This window comes from Mirounga angustirostris, unplaced genomic scaffold (genome assembly GCF_029215605.1).
Source record: "Mirounga angustirostris isolate CCGP_5_RB_7025 unplaced genomic scaffold, mMirAng1.0.hap1 SCAF_3, whole genome shotgun sequence".
NCBI classification, from domain to species: domain Eukaryota; kingdom Metazoa; phylum Chordata; class Mammalia; order Carnivora; family Phocidae; genus Mirounga; species Mirounga angustirostris.
Genome location: NW_026991711.1, coordinates 12,551,550 through 12,572,673, shown reverse-complemented (window position 1 = coordinate 12,572,673; position 21,124 = coordinate 12,551,550). Strand labels below are relative to the sequence as shown.

The following is a 21,124-nucleotide window of genomic DNA, read 5'->3' as shown; positions in this document are numbered from 1 at the left end:
GTCCTAGTTCGGCCAAATCACGACATTGGAGGCTAGAGCCCAGGAACCTGGACTTGAGCCAAGTTTTCCTAGCGGTTCTTATGGACTCTAAAGAATGAGAGCCACGGTGGAAAGAATGGTGAGCTTAGGACATAACCCTGCAGCAAGGAATTATGTCCGATTTGTGGCATCCCTGGTGGATTCTTCTTACCTCACCGTTTTTGCTACTGCTATTTTACCTTTACGGTGAGAAGGGAAGTATTTTACTTTTACAAGAAAAAATAAATAAAACAAAAACAAATACAATGGATAAAAATTTTAAAATATGAAATCAAAAGGAGGAACGAGGAATTGGATGGAGAAGGATGTGGTGGACACAGGGGCGTAGGCAGGCAGCCCTGATGAAGACAGGACCTGCCCGGGGCAGCGGCAGAAGGAGAGGAACGTTAAACCCAGACTTACAAAACTTGGGTTGGATGCCAGCTCGGCGCTACTGGCCATTAACTTGGGGTAAGACGCTGAGCCTCAGGTTTTTGTGAAACCCCGAATTTAATACCTGCTGACATCGTGCCAGTCCCTGTTCTCAGTGCTTTACCTGGATGATCTCATCCAGTCATCACAGAAACACGTTGGGATAGATACAGTTATCATCCCAGTTTTCCAAGTGAGAGACAGAGAGGTTAAGTAACTTGCCCAAAGATGCTCAGCTAGGAAGTGACGGAGCTGGGAAGTAAGTATGAACGTGCCTCGTGAAGCTTATGTGTCCGGAGGCAACTGGGTTTTTTTCCTAGTGGCAGAGTAATTCCCTTTAATCAGAAGGAAACCTTTAGCTTCTCTGTGCGATTGTCTGCTCTGTTCCCAAAGGGTTGCTTTCTCTGAGATCAGCCCTAAGACAGACTCCAAACTGGTCTGCTGGCAAAATACCAGCCCTAGCGGGACAAGTGAGTGTTGTCCTAGGGACGCCCAGTAGACACCAGCATCCTCACGCCACATCTGCCCTGGGACTCGAGGTGTCGCCTGCACTTGAGCCTCCATGAGCCGGCTCTTGGGCCAGAGCGTGGCTTTCAGCATCAGCACATCTGGGCGCCCAGCCCAGCCCTGCCACCTGCCGGCGTCAGTGGCACCTCGGGCCATTCCTTTAACCCACGGGCTTCAATCTGCTTGCTCTGCGGGCTGGGCGTGCGGATTACTGGGTTTTTAAAAAGCCCTGCGGGCAGCAATGTCCACAATAGCCAAACTGTGGAAAGAGCCAAGATGTCCATCGACAGATGAATGGATAAAGAAGATGTGGTCCATATATACAATGGAATATTATGCAGCCATCAAAAGGAATGAGATCTTGCCATTTGCAACGACGTGGATGGAACTGGAGGGTATTATGTTGAGTGAAGTAAGTCAAACAGAGAAAGACATGTATCATATGACCTCACTGATATGAAGAATTCTTAATCTCAGGAAACAAACTAAGGGTTGCTGGAGTGGGGGGTGGGGTGGGAGGGATGGGGTGACTGGGTGATAGACACTGGGGAGGGTATGTGTCTGGTAAGCGCTGTGAATTGTGCAAGACTGTTGAATCTCAGATCTGTACCTCTGAAACAAATAATGCAATATATGTTAAGAAAAAAAAAGAAGAAGAAGAAGAAGGTAGCAGGAGGGGAAGAATGAAGGGGGGAAATCAGAGGGGGAGATGAGCCATGAGAGACGATGGACTCTGAAAAACAAACTGAGGGTTCTAGAGGGGAGGGGGGTGGGAGGATGGGTTAGCCTGGTGGTGGGTATTGAGGAGGGCCCATTCTGCATGGAGCACTGGGTGTTATGCACAAACAATGAATCATGGGACACTTCATCTAAAACTAATGATGTAATGTATGGGATTAACATAAGAATTAAAAAAATCTAAAAAAAAAAAAAAAAAAAAGCCCTGCGGGCGATTATACCGTGCAGCCGGCATTGAGCCCCTCTCTAAACTTCCCGTTCCTTATGTGTAAAATGGGAGTGGCCATTTATAATCCAAACTTACTTCTTGAGCACCTCTTAGGCATTTTCTCATGTACTGATCTGAAAAAGCCCAGGGATCCAGCACCCCGTATCTCCTCTTTCACGCTGAGTTTGCGGTTAGTGGCAGAACCGAGACCCAAACCCGGCTGTTCAGAGACCAGCACAATCCCCTCCATGCCCGACATCCCTCCAGTAACATGTATTTTTCACACGCAGTTGTTCCGAGTTAAGAAACTCCCAGCATAATGCCTGGTACGTAAAAAGCTAATAAATGTAAAATACCTCATTATTAACTTGACACGGGGATTTAGTCTAACCTTCATCTTCCCAGGTGTCTTGGAGTGCTCATGCTATGTTTTGTTTTGTTTTTGTTTTGTTTTTTTAGGGGCAAGGCAATATGCCCCTCTTCAGTGATTACTGGATGCATAAAACTCAAAATTGGGGAACTTACCTCCAATCCTGGATTTCCCAGGTCAGCCTTGCTCAGCCACGGTCGGCCTTGGGTGGGCCTTTGGGGCCACTGTGACACAGGATGCGTTTCCTGGAGCAGAACAGCACGGTGGCCTTCCAGCCAGGGTGGTGGGGGTGCTGGGAGGTGGTGGTGACGCAGGCTGGGTGCGCTGCATCCCCTTTGTCTCGTTTCAGGAAATCTTGGCCCGTTGTCCTTGGTTGGTTGGGTATCTGGGATGACTTCCTGCTGCAGTCCAGAAATCCAGGGCTAAGGTCATGGCCTGGCAGCCCCGTGGGCCAGCTGAGGGCTCTGAACCCTCCAGGCGACCGTCTGGATCACAAGGGGGCGTGTAAAGGGCACAATATGTCGGCAGAGCCTTCCTTGAATCTCCCGCCCCCGCCCGCGGCCCACTTCACCTGCGTGCATCAAAATCACCTGCAGGGCTTGTGAAAGCACCCATTTCTGGCCTCACGCCCAGAGTTTGATTGAGTACAGCTGTGCGTTTTATTGATTTATTTATTTTATTTGCATTTGCATTTGCATTTATTCTGTGCAGAATTTACTCCCGGGCCCTAAGTTTTTGTTTCTTCAGTTTCTTCTGGGCTATCTTTTTCTTCTGTGCAACCTCCTCTTCTGGTTTGGGAACAATCTGCTCTTTCAGTAAGGATCATCTCAGTGTGGCAGGGAGAGCTCATGTATGGGTTAATCCGACCACGAGCCCTGTACATTCTACGCTGCATTTTGGGGGCTTGTTCACCTGGATGTGCTCAGTGACCAGAGAATCAGCATCTAAACCCTTAAGTTCAGCATTACTCTCTGCATTTTTGAGCATGTGCAGTAAAAATTCAGCACTCTTCGTGGGCCACCGACCCTGTGTCCACCCCCACTGTTCGGCCTGGGCACACCAACCAGCTCCACCATTGTAGCGATGGAATGGCACACCCTGCTTCTGTAAAGTGATGTCTTTCAGGTACTTGGTGGCTTTTCGGATACGCATACCCTTGATGGCCTGGGCAGTTTCACGTGCGTTCTTAAAGTGAACACGAAGATCTGAGCCTCTTGATTTACATGATTGTGTAGGGTTTTCTGGGTCAAGCGAATAGCGAACCATTTTCAGAGGTCACCTCAGGCCGCTTAGGGGAAGAGGAAGAGCAGTGGCTCCGGGGAGAATTCCCAGCTGTGCGTTTTAACTCGTTCTCAGATGCTGCCGCTGATCCAGGGACCACCCTTGGAGAACCACTGAGCTTGGGAGACAGCGGTCATGATTGCCTGGCTTTGTGAGGCCCCCTCTTGGAGATGCCGACAATGGCTCTGAGGCAACCTCATGCCTGGCCTGGCCCGGGAGCTCCTCCTCCCCTTGGTCACGCTGAGGCCAGAAGCCAGGAGGCGGTGATGTTGGGCAGACGAGGACCGGGGGTCTAGGAGCTCCAGTGTATTGGGTCGGGTGATACCCAAGGCTGGACGGGGACAGTCTGTAGCTAAGGAAGTCTTGCACGCTAGTCGTCACAGCGATAGCAAAGTCCAGGGAGAAGTGCAGGGCTCAAACATGGAGAAAGTCTTCAAAAATAATGGCAGGCGAGGTCCGGGGACTACGTAATTTGGAGTTGTGACACTGATGAATGGGGATTCCACCACCAAAACGGGTCCTTGAATGGAAGGACTTGATATTCTTTTTCTTTTTTAAGATTTTATTTATTTATTTGAGAAAGAGAGAAAGCGGGAGATCACAGAGGGAGTGGGAGAGGGAGAAGCAGACTCACCACTGAGTGGAGAGCCCGATGCGGGGCTCGATCTCAGGACCCTGAGATCATGACTTGAGCCAAAGGCAGACGCTTAACCGACTGAGCCACCCAGGTGCCCCCAGAAGGACTTGGTATTCTGTATGCTTTACACTCTGGGTGCAAAGGCAGCAAAGGGAAAGCATTGCCCTGTGCTCATAGGGGAGCGAGTAAAACTGAAGGCAGAGACAGGAGTCCGTGGGTGTGCTCTGCTCCTGATGGGGCTGAGGCAGAGGGGCTCAGAGTCCCATGAATAACTCTGGCAGAGCCATGTGCAAGTATCCGTGTGATGGACACGTGCTTGTTGCCAGGGGAAGCCTAAAAAGAATTTTTTGTATGATGCTTAGTGATGCAAGAAATTGATCTCAAGAAACCATTTTGGTAGAAAAGTCTGACGTCGATGGCTTTTGCACAGTGTAGACAGTTAGCACTCAGCCCTCTCTTGGGTTGATCTAGAACTGGCCACTGCTTTGTATCTGCTGGGTCTGTCCCAACCCCGGAAGCATCCCCTTCATTCACTTTGGAAATTGTACTGTATTCTGCAAAATGACTAAGAGCAAGCAAGCTGGCAAAGCTGAGGCCAAGAGTGGTTATAACTCTCTCCCCGCAGTACATGGTGAAGCGCTGGCTGAGCCCCGAGCCTTTCCCGAGATCTTCCATTAATCATTCAGGCTCTCTGACATTTCCAGACCAAATGAGGAAAGAATATGACCTAGCCTGGGAGTTACCATTTGTTCTTAAGAAAAAGCTGTACACTGCCTCATTATAATAAAAAAAAACTATTCTCGACCCACTGCCCTTCAGTTGGTAAATTGTTCTTATCAGAGCATCTTCGTATCATTAGACGGATGTGGGCTCCAGGGGCGCTCGTGTCCAGGTCAGAGGAGGCTCACCCCTTGCCCGAGAGCCTCTAAGAGAACCCCAGGATCTGAATGCTTAGCAGCCTCCGGTGGTAAGCTCGAGACAGTGTTGTCTTTCCTCCTGATGGAGTTTTAATTCCACCGCAAACCCGTATTGGCTAAAATAAGGTTCAGTGATAGACAGGGAGCATTAAGATGCGTAAGCACAAGAATGGAACAGGAAGTGAAAGAATTCCAGCGTGTGACAGACAGTGACAAATGAGCCAGGCTGAGAAAGTCTCCCGGGCTGATAATAGCTTCAACATTGTACTTGTACCAAAAGGGGCTTGGAACAGAATGAGAGAGACAGCGAGTTTGATAATAATGCTCCACACGTCTCCTCGGAGGGACTTTTGAAAACATTTCTCCTAAGTCAAGAAAGGTCTGCAAAGTGGCATCCAGGGCATTCGCCGGGTTAAGTATTCACATGGGTGTCATTTCGAGAACGTTCTCAGACCAAACAGACATCACTGCTGTCACCAGCCAACTGGGATGGCCCTCAATCCATTTTTGGCTACATTTTGATGACAAGATGAAATCGAAACATCGCTGGTACGCAGTGGTTCCAGCCACATAGATGTTTGTTGGCATCTGCTTTGTGGATGTCTTTCCTTTCATGCGGGGCCTTAATTCTGTAAGGCCTCCAGGACTTTTGTGGGCAGTACCAAGAACAAACAAGAGAAGAACAATACTGGCGTTAGCCAGGACGTCTAGTCCAATCTAATCTCTGATAGGTACACACATTTGGGGGCCTGGTCTGGTGTGTGTCTTTCTAATCCCCGGAACATCCGACATGGCTGAGTTCACACTCTCTCATAATGTGCAAGAATCACTTTTAAGGAAATGGGAGTCTCTTCCCAAAGGCTTTAGCATAAAGGATGAGGGCAAGGGTCACCTCCTCTGAATATTTTCATGGAAAGTTCTTCCATTTCACGAAGGAAGAGCTGGAGAAAGTGTCTGCAGCTCTATCCCGCGGGGTCTGAGTCACTGTTTCTGTTGGGAAGCTGACTCAGCCTTTGTCTGAAGGGTGGGTGGCAGAGAAGAGGCAGCCTGTGGTTTGTATCTGGTCATCCGTCTCACCAGGCATCAGATTCCCCCAAGGGCTTGCCAAGCAGAGTCCTACTGATGCTGTGAGGGTCGTCCATCGTGGTTTCCTCCTGCTTCCAGGATGACCTCTGGTGGGACCTCTGTTTGCTTTCCAAAGGAGACGGGCCAGTGCGTCCCTTCCCATGCAGCACCAAAATGACCCCCCCAGGTCTGAGGCCGGAGTAACTGGAGTATCCCTGTGGGGTAGGTGCTTCCAGAACATGTGAAAGCCACCCCAGGCTCCTGTCAGACCCTCTCCTCATCGGGGGAGGGCGGGCTGGGACGCTTGGCAGGCCTGTCAGGTAAGGCAGTGTCGGGATTCTGGAAGCTGACAGGTGACACATGCCATGACGTCTTTCATAAGCCTCAGCCTGTGGCGACCACTCACTTTGCTCCATCCTAAAAATCATCTCTGGCCCCCTGGACATGTCATACAGACTCACCTTGGCAGGAAGGAAGGACATTGCCCTGTCACTCCGCACCCCCGCCCCAGGCCCCCCATCCGCCAGGCTGGACGGCATCTTCTCTCTCCCGAGACAAGAGAAGTTGGTCTTACCTCTATGGAAATAAATGAAGACCAACCAAACCAGAACAGTGGAGACTACTCATGCAGCGCTGGCTGGAGCAAGGGAGCTGGACACTAGCACTTGGGTTTGGCAGAGACGGGAAGCTCAAAGGGAAGGTTCCGGGGGTGCCCTGATTGGAGGCTGCTGGCCTGGGGAGGCTGGAGGCGGGCTAACTAGAATCGGGGTGTCCTATCCATCGGGATGATGGATTAGGGTGCACATTTGGTTTTCTCGGATTGGTGCTAAGTTGGAAGAGGGTCCAAAAGGGAAGCTTGCAGCTCTTTGTCAAGTCCTGACCATTTTTGCCCAACTGCTCAAGTGGTTGTTGTCTCGCTCCCTGGACTGGTTGCTAGAGGCAGTGATCTGACCGCCTACAGGACTAACTTGCCCCGCAGGCTGGCTTCCGAGCTGTCCATGAATGTCCTGAGATGCCTCTCCCTGCCCATGCACCTGCTTACATGCCCAGCCCTAAAATAACTTCTTCCTTAATCAATCTTTCTTCAGCCCTCCCCTTCTCCTTCTAAAACTCCATCTCCAAGTACGGGGTCTTGGTGGCCAACTGCAAAAGGCGACCTGATTAAGGTGTGATATGCCTGCAGAGCCTTCCCAGATGACTCTGCATCTCTAGAGAAGATGCTGGTTAAAGCTTATGCAGCTCCAATTCATGCAAGTTCCGGGGTGTGATTCAGGGTAAGGACCCCCGGCAGTTCTGGGAGGGGAGTATCTTGAAGCGTATAATTATGTCCTGTGTGGTGGGAGGGACTCCTTAATTGCTGAGAGGACAGCCGCACCCCAGGGCAGGGCACAAACCCAGGACTGAACAAGGGATCTGAAGTCACCCTGGAGTGATGCAGTTCAGAGGACTGTCACCACACTGGGTTGTTCCCTGGCCTCTCAGGTTGGAGATGGACCATCACCAGCTCTCACTAGCTCTCTCAGGTCACTTCCAAAATTCTGTCCCCATAGCTTTGGGTTCAATATTCTGATGCTCATGGAGTGTGTTCTGTTCAGATAAGAGCCCACAAGGGGAATATCAATGGTTAGGAATCTGGGAGAGAAGCTGCAGAAGGCTGGGTCTGGACCACCTTTGTTGGGTCAATAGGATTTCGTGTCTCCCTACTTGTCTTTAATGTGAAAATCATGTCGCTGATGCTGGACAAAGTATGGGGAATATAATAAAAACAAAATTGACTCCTGACCCCCAAAACCCCTCCACGAAGGTAGGAGAGAAAGAAAACAGGTTTATTACGGAACCACATTAAACTGGAATGTGATGAGCATCACAGGCCAGCAGCCAGAAGGGTTGCAAAGACAGAAAGCATCTCTCTTCATAGCTAAGTGGATAAGTCGTTTACATTAAGCAGGTTTCGAAAGGTGGAGTCAGGTGAAACTTAGGTGCATCCCCCCCTGGGGAAACGGGGTGTTACCTTCCTTGATGATTACAGACAAAGAGATGGCCCCCAGGTCTTTGAGGACACAATCCTGAGTTGTGAGACTGGCAAGTGGTTTCTGTGGCCCATAAAAAAGATTTATGACCATTTGAGAAGGATGAAGAAAGGAATCCTGAAAGAAAAAGGAAAGGTGGGGAGTCTTTTTTCCCCTTCCTTTTCACTGGGAGAATGAAACTTCTTATTTTGTATTTGTATTTGCCCTTACAAAAGCCACCCCTGAGTCAGGAGTCAGGGACTCGGGAGCTGGTTTAGGGGACTGAGCCAGAACCCAGTAGCCATCAAGCCTGTGGGATGGCCCCGGGATGTGGGAGCAGCTCCCCCTTGGGATGAGTTTCTCTCCTCCCTGGGCCACCAGCAGCCACAGGGAGGGAATAGAGCCTTGTTCCTGGCTAGAGACACCCAGGGGTGGGGGGGGGGCGGGATTTATAAGGGCTTCTGTCCTCCTTTCCTTCCTCCCACACAGCCCAACCCCCTCCCTGCCCCACCCTCTTAGATTCTCACGTTTTTATCTCCGATCTTGACGCACAAGATAAGGTTTCTATAATGGAAAATAAGAGCAAGAACGAGTCAGGTGGTGAGTCAGAGCCATTCAGCCAGCAATTTCAGAAAGGGCTGACGCTGGGGCTGCCGCGGGAGGCAGAGCATCACAAGCCTTCCTTCCCCCTCCCTCCGAGGAAGGCTCTGGAAACACCGCCCCTGTCCTGCTGTTCCTTCCAGGGCACTCTGGTGGAGTGGGCGTCCTGCAGTTTCTGAAACATGCCCTCCGCGGCCCAGGCCCCTACAGTGGGTTTCTAGCAAAGCTGTCAGAGGTTGTGAAAAAGATCTCGATTAAATCATAAGGTCAAAGCCTCTGCCTCTAGACGGGTCATGACCTGATGTCCTTGGGGCAGATAACTGCTGGTCTTACCTTAAATTAAATGCTGACCTTGCTACAGTCTCCTGCTCATTCCTGCTCTTTTGTTCGCTCATTCCCCTCTTCAACAGAAATGGATTGATGGCCAGCTCCGTGTTGGCATCGCTCCCACAGTGTGTGGACGAGGGACAGCTTCTGCCTCCGCAGGTCCCTACAGAGAGAACAAACGCGTCAAGCTGTGGGGTCTGAGCCATCCATCCCTGCCCCCCGCCGGGGTGAGCCCTGGCAGTCACCTTGGCATGTGCTCTGAATCCTGTTGTTCCTCACCTGGCTACCCAAAACCCAGGTTCGGCTGCTGTCCCTGGAAAAGCCAATACTCAAGAGACGAGTTTTGATTAGAAAGGAGTATGAGCTTTGTTCCAGAGGCCGGCCACCTGCGGGAGAAGGCAGACTCTTTTTTTTTTTTTTTTTAAGATTTTATTTATTTATTTGAGAGAGAGACAAGAGATAGCAAGAGAAAGCACGAGCGAACGGGGAGGAGAGGGAGAAGCAGGCTCCCCGCTGAGCAGGGAACCCCATGTGGGACTCGATCCCAGGACTCTGGGATCATGATGAACCACCCAGGCGCCCTGGGAAGGCAGACTCTTGCCCCAAAACCAACTCCGAGGTTTCTGCCTGGCCCAATGATTTTTAAAGGAATTTTAGGGCAGTTAATCAGTAAAAGGGAAGCAGTGTGGTCTATAACACTTGATTATGTGCAGACCCAATGGTGCCGGCTACAGATGTTACCAGATGTTCAGAGGTAGTGGGGGGGGCGGGGAGGTTGGGCAAGAGGGCTTGGTTGGTTCTGAGTCTTTCTAGGAAACAATGCATGATCGATAGATAAAGAAAGGTTTAGTTAATTCATCACTCAGGCTGAAGCCACTTGCTAAAGTTGGCTGAAGGGCCTAAGTGGCAGCCTCAACCTTCCCAAATCTTCAGCAGGAAGACCAGGAAAGCTTTCTTGAAGAGCACCTGGCAGATAAGGCTGCTAGGACGCGGGGCGCCTGGGTGGCTCAGTCGGTTAGGCGTCTGCCTTCGGCTCAGGTCATGATCCCGGGGTCCTGGGATCGAGCCCCGCATCGGGCTCCCTGCTCAACGGGGAGCCTGCTTCTCCCTCTGCCTCTCTCTCTCTCTCTCTCTCTCTCTGTCTCTCATGAATAAATAAATAAAATCTTTAAAAAAAAAAGGCTGCTAGGACGCTTAGCTGTGGTCTCGGCCTGGGGCCACAATCCATGATTCAGCTGTGCTGTCAGGTGTGCCCGTGCAAGGTCAAGGAGCCAACTTCGTCTTTTCTCGGGCACGCCCATCCCAAGCATCTAAGTTATCATTAACTCTGATCAGCATAGTGATAGTCAACAACCTTATATCTCCTCTGTTCTGCCTTGGGTGAATTCTTCCATTGCCCTTGCCCCTGGCCTCCACCCGATAGGGTCACCCCACATTTGGTGGCCCCCCCATCCGAGACCCCACATTGACAACATTTGCAACATCCGTCCTTGCCCTGGCAAAGCTAAGCCAAAAGAAATCTCACATCCCCACTGAGTTCAGTTGATAGCGAGTGACTAATACCCTAAAGTGGTTTAGTGATCACAAGAGAAATTACTGTCTCTACATCAAAACGTTAAATGTAAAAACTGACTTCTAAGTTTTTTCATGATACCATTGCAGTAATAATTAAATACTTTCTGGCGATATTTCAGATTTATTCCTGTAGCCCATGAGTTCAGACTTTGCTGAGTTTAGTCTTTGATATTTGTCTTCAACATCAACTGGGTATTGATTTTTTTTTTAATTTTTATTTATTTATTTGACAGAGAGAGAGATAGCGAGAGCAGGAACACAAGCAGGCGGAGTGGGAGAGGGAGAAGCAGGCTTCCTGCCGAGCAGGGAACCCGATGTGGGACTCGATCCCAGGACCCTGGGATCATGACCTGAGCTGAAGGCAGACGCTTAACGACTGAGCCACCCAGGCGCCCCAACTGGGTATTGATTTTAACAGTCAGTCATTCCCATCCAGCCAAAATGATCATTCAACGCACCTGTAGTCACAGAGGATACCCTTATGCTGAGTCTACACAGTTCTAAGTGACTGGCCTATGGGGAAGTCGGGGTGCGGGTGGGTGTGAATGAAGGACAGTGAAGGCAAAGATCAAGGGTAACCAAACAGCTGAAGGAGTTGTGAGCTCAAGAGCTTGTGTGTGATAACATGAATCTTGCAGCTCACCCTACACTGACCCCCACTTCCTTCTCAAGGAAGGGGTGTCTGTGTTTATTTTTTGAGGCCAACGTTCTGTTTGGTATGAGCATTTTAGCACTTGAGCTCCCATCTTGTCCCCACTCTGACCCTGAGTTCTTTTGTCCCCAGGCCTTCTTTTTCCAAGACCGGGATCTTGCCTTGTCCCCAGTCTTGAAGGGCCCCAAAGCCTGCTCTTGAAAGTCCAAGCTTGTAGCTGCGTCCCTACTGCCCAAGGCCAGGTTCCGTCTCCCAGAGCCTACCCTCGACTCCACTGCATGCCCTCTCCTGAGCTGAGCACCAACTGTCCAGCATGGGCTGGTTCTGCTCCTGACCTGACGTGAACTGAAGCCCCATTAACAGGGGGCACAGCCGCCACACTATTAAATAGAGAAGTGTGCTTGATTGGAGCTTTCAGACAAAATAAATTGGAATTTAAGAAATCTTTGGAATAAATAGGTAAAGGAAGAAAAACATATCAGAGGTACAGACATTTAAGAAAATAGCTCTTGTACCAAGCCACACAATACCTGGCCTTGAAATGATACTGATTTTACGAGTTAACAGGGAGTGAGGACCCTAGGAGGAATCATACCAGTTCATGGGGGAGGGCAAGCGGATAGCTTACTGCTACAATATCTTACTTCATCGTGATTCTGTGTCTAGAACAGTGGAGTAGATATCCAGAAAAATGTGCCGTATAATCAAATGAATTGGAAAATTCTTCCACATCTGCCTTTCCAAAGCATGCTTGTTAAATTTTGGTTTAAACATTTTCAGTGCTTAGGGCGCCTGGGTGACTCAGAAGACTGAGCATCCAACTCTTTTTTTTTTTTTTTTTTGGTTAAGATTTTATTTATTCACAAGCAGAGGGAGAGAGAGGGAGAAGCAGGCTCCCTGCTGAGCGAGGAGCCTGATGCGGGACTCGATCCCAGGGCCCTGGGACCATGACCCAGGCCGAAGGCAGCCGCTTAACCGACTGAGCCACCCAGGCGTCCCAGCATCCAACTCTTGATTTTGGCTCAGGTCATGATCTTAGGGTCGTGAGATTGAGCCCCATGTCAGGCTCCATGCTCAGCTGGGAGTCTGCTTGAGATTCTCTCTCTTCCTCTGCCCTTCCCTCCACTCTATCTCTCTCTTCAAATAAGTAAATAAATAAAATCTTAAAAAAAAACATTTCCAATGCTTACGTTTTCTCTTTTAAATTTAAACTTTTTATTCTGAAAAAAACCCTCAGACATCAGAAAAGTTATAAGACCACAATAAAGTACAATAAACTCCATATACCCTTCACCTGAGTTCACCAAATTAGTCATTTTTACACATTGCTTTCTTGCTCTAATTTTCTTCTTTCTTTCTCTCCCTCACTCTCCTTCCTCTGTCCCTCTCTCTCACTCATAATATCTCGTAAGAGCAAAGACATTCTCTTACCCATGGTACAATTAGTCCAAGTCAGGGGATTTCATAATAATTCTATTCTATTATCTGACCACACTCCTCAAACTTTTTTCCAATGGTTTGACCATCTATTGATAATTTTAGCTTTAATCAATCATTACAATGATGATTCAAAATGCAATGTTCTATAATTCCTTCTACATTTATTAGCCCTTTAAAACAACCCAGAAAATTGCAGATAAAGCTAAGTTCTTCCACTATTTCTCAGAGGTAGGGTATAAAATTATTATTTTGATGCAATATTCCACCATCGATTCCACATAGTTTCATTTTTTAATTATTTCAATCCTTGCTTCATCTGAGTACATTGTGACATATGGAGCCAACTTAATTTTTTTCCCAAGTAATGACCTTATTTTCTTATCACCATTTGTTAAAAGTCCATGTTTTCTCCCAATGATTCGCTATGACACCTTTATCAAATTCTAAATTCCCACATAATTTGGGTCCATTTTGGTGTTTATATTTTATTCCATCTGTTTGTCTTTTCATGGCCCATAGTCCCTGTTTTAATTATAAAGCTTGTGTAATATGTTGTGCTATCTGTTGGGAGACAATTGTCTCTGGGTTTCTTGCAGTTTTGCACATCTTTTGAGCTGAAGATGCCTTTGTTCTGGGCTATCTTTCGAGGATATACGAATAGCAAACAGCTGTGGATGACAGAGATCATTTCTCCTGGAAGCAAAGGGCAGGCATACTTCCATCATTATAAAAGATCTGGGCTGCCTAAGTTCAGGGTTTCTTCCCTGTCATGCAACCCACCTGGCTCTCTGTGTCACCTGTGGCAGCTAGGGCATAGGAACCCACCCAGGAAAAGGTTGATAATGCTGACACTCTGCTTTAGCCAGGAGTCTTGTGTCTTCTACCATCCCATGAAACTGTGGGAGGCTAACTTGTTAGCTTACAGGTAGGGTAAAATCTCTGACCCTTCCCCAGTTGTTGACATCACTTTGTAAGGGAGTCCTTCCTCAATGCTCCTCTTGGTTAGAGTTTTCCTGGTACTCTTGCATGCTTATTTGTCCAGTAACCTCTAGAATTAATCTAGTTCTCAAAGTCAATCAATCAAACAAAAACTTGTATTTTATATGGAGCATGTTAATTATACATATCAATTTCAAGAGAGTCTACAGCTTCATTGGTGAGTGTTTCCCTTTTCTATGTTCTCATGGTCAATCTTGTAATCCAGGTCTTTATCAATTTACACTTGAACTATGGGACTTCTTAAAATCAAATCTTGGATTTTATTTTAAATAAATGAAAAGAAAACCCTTTTAAACCTTAGGATGAAAAGCACAGTGGCCAAAACGTGGTCTGTCATTAAAATAGAACACACCCCATAGGGCTTTCCTAAAGGTAAGTGAATTCATGCATGTGGGTCAAGCATGGTAAGAACTCAACACACGGTAGTGATTGTGATTATAACTATTTCTTTTTTGCAGCAGTGATCTTTCATCTCATATGGTCAGAAAAATCCCAGTTCTAACCATTTTCGTATGTGCAAATATGTATGGTGAGGACGCTTAAATAATTCTTATAATATGGAAATACGATTTATTGGGTGCCTATCTGACATGGATACATTAATTTGACTAATATGGTAATGATCACCTATAAATAAAGTCCTCTCCCTAAATGTATCTTTTAATTGAAAACATTTTACATTTCTCATGGAGGCCACTACTTCATCATTTTTACAATTTAATGAGGATGAAAGCCCTGCTCATGCAGGAAGAGATAGTAATGGATGGTTTTGTTCCTTATCAGAACCATTAAGATAATTCTGAGTCCTCTGTCCTTGGAAATGTTTGGGTCATAGACTGAAACTGATGGAAGGCACAATCCCGTTTTTAACTGGAATTTTCTTATTTGCTTTATTCAAAGGTGTATTTTTCAATTCTCATTAATTCATTTAGATATTAAAAGTCCTGCCTTTTCTGCCATAATAAAGTGCCCAAATGATTTCCATGATAACATGCTAGCCTAAATCTGAAACGTAAAGTAGTCGTTAGTTGTTAAGAACAAGCTACTGGTGGCATAATAACCTTTTCCAGGGGCAGGAACAAAACCCAGGCAAAGCCAGGTGGGATCTGAGGCATGGTCTCCCAGCACCAAACCACCCCCACCCCATTCTTATGGCTCCTTAAGCCCCATTCCAGCTGGAGAAACCAAGAAGCAAGTTACCATCAGCTGGTTGGCAGGGATGAGAAAACCGGATGAGCACATTTCTCCGGAAGAAATATGGCTCATGAGGAGTTATGAAGACAAGCGGGAGAAAGGCACTAACATCAAAGTCAGCCCTGATGATGAGCTCTGGTTTCAATCCTCTGCCTCAGTATTCCACCCCCCCCCCCCCCCCCGCCCCAGGTCTTTTGATAATTTAGAGAACCAGACCTGCTGTAATCTGAAGAATTCTACATAAAGAGACATACAGAAATGTGGCTGACATCCCTTATTATCATGCTCACTGGCTTTCTTTGACAACTTACCTTTGAAAAAAGCTTCAAGTGCATGGACTGGTTCTCTAAGAACATTCTAGCTGAAACCATATTTCCTGTTTTTTCCAGGGATAGTTTCCACAGGCCCTTCCAGATCCGGTCTCCACCCATCTCCTCTCCGCTCTCTGTCCCGGGACGCTGGTCTATAGGGACGGTATCAACGTCTCCCTCGCTCTGGCTTCTGGTTGGATTCAGCCAAGGAAAGGCGGGAGGAGAAGGAAGTCCAGAACTCCCCCTTCCGGACTGCCTTGGTTGGCTGCATCCCCTACAGCTGAGGTGATCTTTCTGGCTTTCAGTAACGGCTCCCTCCTTTTGCCCCTGAAGTCTGGCACTGGTGAGGTCTTTATTAGACCCAGGTGCTTAATGGTGCTGTGTTGGTTCCTCCAGCTTTACCCGCACCTGCTATGGCTCCTAGAGCCCCTCCTCATGTCCCCTCTTTGAGTGGGCCATCTCTTTTCTGCTGGGGGCCTATTCTAGTTGCCCAGGGCCGCTGTGACAAATACCCAAGATGGAGCAGCTTAAAATGACAGAAATTTGTTCTCTTACAATCTGGAGTTTAGGACTCTAGAATCAAGGTGTTGGCTGCCAACAGGGCCATGCTCTCTCCGGAGGCTCTAGGGAGACTCCTCCAGGCATTTCTCTCAGCTTCCGGTGTTACCAGCAGTCCTTGGCTTGCAGATGCATCGCTCCGATCTCTGCTCCCTCTTCACAGGGCTGGCACCTCTCTTGTGTCTCTGTCTCTTCTTCTCAGGACACCAGTCATACTGGATTAAGGGCCCACCCTACTCCAGTGTGACTTCATCTTAATTTAAGGACATCTGCGAAGACCCTGTGTCCAATAAGGTCACATCCACAGATATAAGGGGTTAGGATTTCAACATATGTTTTTGGAGGGTTTGGAGCTCAACCCACAACAGGGCCCAACCGATATGGTGCCTCAAGTGGGCTTTTCTCCCTCCAGATTCCCATGACCCCTGGTCTCCTCCACTGGTCCTCCTTCTGGGTTCACTTTCTTCAAGTTGCTCTCTTTCTTGATTTCTCAATTACCTCAAACTCTTCTTTCTGTCCTGGTCCCATTGCCACCCATCCAATGTTTTTTTAATATTTTATTTTGTATTTTTTAAGTGGAGCCCCACATGGGGCTTGAACCCATGGCCCAACCGAGTCCACGTTACCTAAGTAGGTTTAGGTTGGGATTTCTGTGACTTGCAGCCGAAGGCAAGTGCACCACCAGGTTTTCCTTTTGTTTTTTGTTTCTTGTTTCTAACCGACTAAGCAGATGGAAAATTAACTAAACACAAAACAAATCAGAAAACCACTTTCTTGGATGCAAGATGGCCAGATCAGAACTTGAGGCTGACTGGTTCTCAGTGTCAGGATGTCGATGGGGGACACTTCCACTCTTCCCAGACCCCTGGGGTCTCAGCCCCATCAGGTCTGCCCTGAGTGGACGCTGCAAACAGGCTCGTGGCTGGACGTCCCGTGGGAGGAGCGCGCATGGCACGCTGACCTGCCAGGCGGCTTTGGGTTTGGGGAAAACAGGTCAGGGAACCACACCTGGGGGAGGAGGCAGCTTTCCCATGCACTATGAACAGACTGCTAGAAAGAATAGAGACGGAAAGCATATTCATTAAAAAGAAGGCTGCAATTAGGACTTCTGGATAGAAATGAGGACTGAGCACAAATATTTACATCTACTCCCTCCTTAAACTCACTAAATGACAGTAAAGATGGTGAAATATATATTTTTAACTGTATAAACTCACAAGAATTGGAGAGAAGACAATATTGACAGTTTTGGAAGCCGAACAGCAGATAGATGAATGGTAACTTAGCCGACTTCAGAAAACTGGATCCCAAGCCAGTAGTAGGGAAGCGACAGAACTCGAATTGCATGCATACATATACACATGTTTGCACGCACACACACACACCTGAGGAATCAGCAGCCCCAGCACCTTAGGAAGCAGGCGTGAAGGTGGGGCAGCAGGTAGGAATTCGATCATTAACCTCCCCGCCCCCCCACACAGCTGGGTGCTTCCACCCCCCCATCTCAATGGCAGCTTCATCTCTGGAGAGGGTAAAACCAAGGGTCACAGGTTCAGGAGACAGCTGACACAACTGGGGCTAAGGTGCTGGTTAACAAACAACAGGTGGGCGTAAAGGAAGGTTTTCCGCATGAATGTAAGCTCCCCCCTCCCCCCACCCACCCCTCCTCCTCCTCCTGGAGCTTCCCCACTCCCGTCTGGATCTAAAAAGGCCACCTTCTGGGTTTCTGCAATAAAATGGTTCATCCAGATTTCCCTATCTGTAGACCACGGTCATGTGCACAGAGCTTCCAACCAGCTCTTTAGACCCCTCCTCTTAAATTGGAGTAGACAGCCAAGAATCATAATTTATCTGAGGAAATGTGCCATTTGAAAAACAGACTAAGAAACAAGCGACTCAGAAAAAAACGGCTTAGAGGGAATAGAGACAACGCAGGGGAAGAAGACTTCAGAATACCCGTAGTGGTGGTCTAGAAGTCAGGAGGGCAGAACAGTCAGCCTGAAATAGCTGGATGTGACCATAAATAACGAGTCAGGTAATTAGAAATACCCTTTGGATTAAAGACAGGATGGCAGAAATTAAAAAAAAATACATTAGAGAGTTTGGAAAATAAATCAAGGATTTCTCAAAAACAAAACAAACAACAACAACAAAAAAAGTAGGGGAGAAAGAATAAAACAATTCAAGTCTGGTCAAAGAGGAGGAACATCTAAATACCCAGGAGTTCTAGAGAATGGAGGGAAGATGATTTTTTAAGTTTTTAATTTTTATTTTTTAATTAAAAAATTTTTTAAAAGATTTTATTTGAGAGAGAAAGAGAGAGAGAGGGAGTGCCAGCAGGGGTGGGTTTGATGGGGGAAGAAGGGGGAGTGGCAGAGAGAGAAGCAGACACCCCACCGAGCAGGGAGCCTGATGCGGGGCTCCATCCCAAGACCCCGAGATCATACCTGAGCCAAAGGCAGTCGCTTAACCGACTGAGCCACCCAGGGTCCAAGGAGTTTTGTTTTTTTTTTTTAAAGATTTATTTATTTATTTGAGAGAGTGAGAATGAGAGAGAGAGAATGAGAGAGAGCACATGAGAGGGGGGAGTGTCAGAGGGAGAAGCAGACTCCCTGCTGAGCAGGGAGCCCGATGCGGGACTCGATCCAGTGACTCCAGGATCATGACCTGAGCCAAAGGCAGTCGCTTAACCAACTGAGCCACCCAGGCGCCCCTCAAGGATTTTTTTAAATTCATGAAAATGTCCCAGAATCAAAGGAGAGGAGTTCCCAGATGGAAAGGGCCACAGAGAATCCAGCTCAACAGATAAAAATAGACTCATGCCTGGGCCAATGGCTGAAATAGGTGATGGGGATTAAGGAATGCATTTGTTGAGATGAGCACTGGGTGATGTATGGAAGTGTTGAATCACTATATTGTACACCCAAAACTAATATAACACTGTATGTTAACTGGAATTAAAATTAAAAAAAAAAAAATGGACTCACACCAACATCCGTCACCATGAAGTTTCAAATTCCCAGAAGCCAAGAGATGATCCTACAAGCCTCTAGAGAGAACGTTTTCCTAGGAAAGATCAATAATCAGAATGGCTTGGGCTTTTCAGTAGTGACACTGAAAAGCTCAGAGACAATGGGGATGGTCTCAGAATTCCCAGGGAAAATAGCTCCCGACTGGAACTCTACACCCAGCCAAATGTGAAGCAAATGGGAGACAGGATAAAAACCTAGACATGCAAAACCCAAGAACAATTTACCCCCCATGTCCACTTCTCAGGAATCAACCTATAGAAACGTGCCCGACCAAAACCAGGAGTAACTAAGGGAGAAAGGGGCATGAAATACAGGCTAGGGGAGGTCACAAAGGCAAGAAGTGATGGGGATTTGAAGATCATTTTACAAGGATCTTTTTGGCCTCCAGATTGTAATCTGCTAAAAAAAAAAACAAACCCAAAATTCAACTGAGTAAATTTGAAGATCTAATTGGCTTTAAGTGATTCAGAATCAGGCAGCAGTCCACCTGGCCAGGAGGGGTGGGGTGCCCCAAGGGGGCATACAAAATGGAAGGTTTTTATAGGAAGGGGAGGGCTGCAAGAAGTTATTAGCTCAAGAAAGGAAAGGATTATTTTTGGCAAGGTGGACTTCCTTTGTGGAAAGGGCCGGGGGGGGATGTCTCATCATGCAGATGAGGAAGACCCCATCTTCCTTTGGGGGATGGAGAGGGTCCAGGTGCAGATCACCTCATAGGTGCTAACCAGAAAATTCCAGATTAATTGGCTTAAGATTCTACTCCTGCAGAGGTTGAAACTGCCTTTAAGTCTTGGCTTGCTGTCCTGGGGGCAAGTGACTCCGCCCTGGGCCTGTGTTTTTCTGTTTAACAAATCCCTCAGTAGGTTCCAGAAGAAACCTCTTGAAGATGATGAAATTGCTAGGACGTGTCGTGTATTTGGTCACATCGAGAGGAGATTTACTAAGCCGAGGGAGATCTGGAGGTTGAATTTGTGAGGATCTGTAGAAAAATAAGCAACCTTGAAAAGGAATGATTAACTCCAGGGCCAACAAGCCAGGGTTATCATCGTGCACCAAGGGGAAAACTAATCACAGCGTATGGTGTGGCTTATGTGAAGATCACACCGACTCGAGCACAACAACGTACCAGTGAATATTGATCTAACTAAAATCACCACGTGGCTGTGCTGAGAGGATGGGGACCCCATCCTCCCCCTCATGCAAGTGCACATTTGTCGCTGCTGTGAACGGCAGGGTGTGCGTCGAGAACAAATTCTCCTTCTCTACAGTAGGAAGTTAACATAGAAAGCTTTAAACTGAGAAGCCAACCACTGGTTGTATAAGCAGGCTATTTGGAGGTCAACAATTAGTTGCAAGAGTTCAAAGTGGTTGCCCCTAGGGAGTGGGAACCGGGCGGGGCGGGAAAACCGGAGGATTGCTATTTTTCAAAACAAGTCTTGTAGAGATCTTTGCCTTTTAGACTTTGCATGTACTGATTTGATAAAAGACAAAAAACTAGTTTTTTTAAATGCGCTATATTCGTACAGAGTATTCAGGGTGGTGGATTGGGTTTGGACAGACATTTTGATCGAGGTGGGCAGTAGATAGATTTCACGCACGCAAAGCTCTAGAAGCCGACCCGGGGCCTTCACCGCCATCTTGTAAACGTAACGCTGAGGTAGTAGGTGCCGGGCCTCTCTGCGCACAGTCTTGCCAGGCTATTGATTACCTGACTGCTTTTCACACCTCCCTAGGTGCTGTTTTCTGTTTCTGCTGCCCAAACCACATTGCTTTAGGGTCCACCCTTCTTCGTGGTTTGTTTATTTATTTGCAAGGAGACAGAAATTTCAGAGACCAGTCCGGATGCTTCATGTGCACTTTAGTCTCTGATAAATGCCACACCCAACTGATACTTGGTTTTTATCCACATGGATTTCAACCTTCAGCCTGAAGATGGGACACGTCAACACCGCCTACCTCTAAGGCTTCATGGGCCTGGGCCGATGTTGTTGGCCCGGTGACAGGAGAGGGTCAGGAAGGGGGATGGCCAAGAAGAGAGGCTCAAGGGGCACAGGAGAACGCTTGCAGGGAGTTCCAGCAAAGGGAGGGACTATTTTAACCTGTTGGTAATCTTCCCAGGGCAAAGATGGGGAGCCCAACTCAGGCCCAGAGGGAATCACATCCCATTTTGTTTTGTGACAAAATAAGGGCCAAGCAGGGCATTTGTATATAATACTCAGAGTCGCTCTGCGCAGATGCGATACACGGGAGAAGAAGA

General features: G+C 47.6%; 1 long non-coding RNA gene across 1 annotated transcript; it reads right to left on the bottom strand.

The window, feature by feature from the left end:
* Positions 1-2,232: 2,232 nt before the first annotated feature.
* On the bottom strand, positions 2,233-15,446 carry LOC123838774 (uncharacterized). Its single transcript, XR_006789504.2, has 4 exons — positions 15,281-15,446; positions 9,116-9,272; positions 8,710-8,746; positions 2,233-8,320 (listed from the first exon to the last, which is right to left on the bottom strand). It is a non-coding gene; the product is annotated as an uncharacterized LOC123838774 (long non-coding RNA).
* Positions 15,447-21,124: the final 5,678 nt, after the last annotated feature.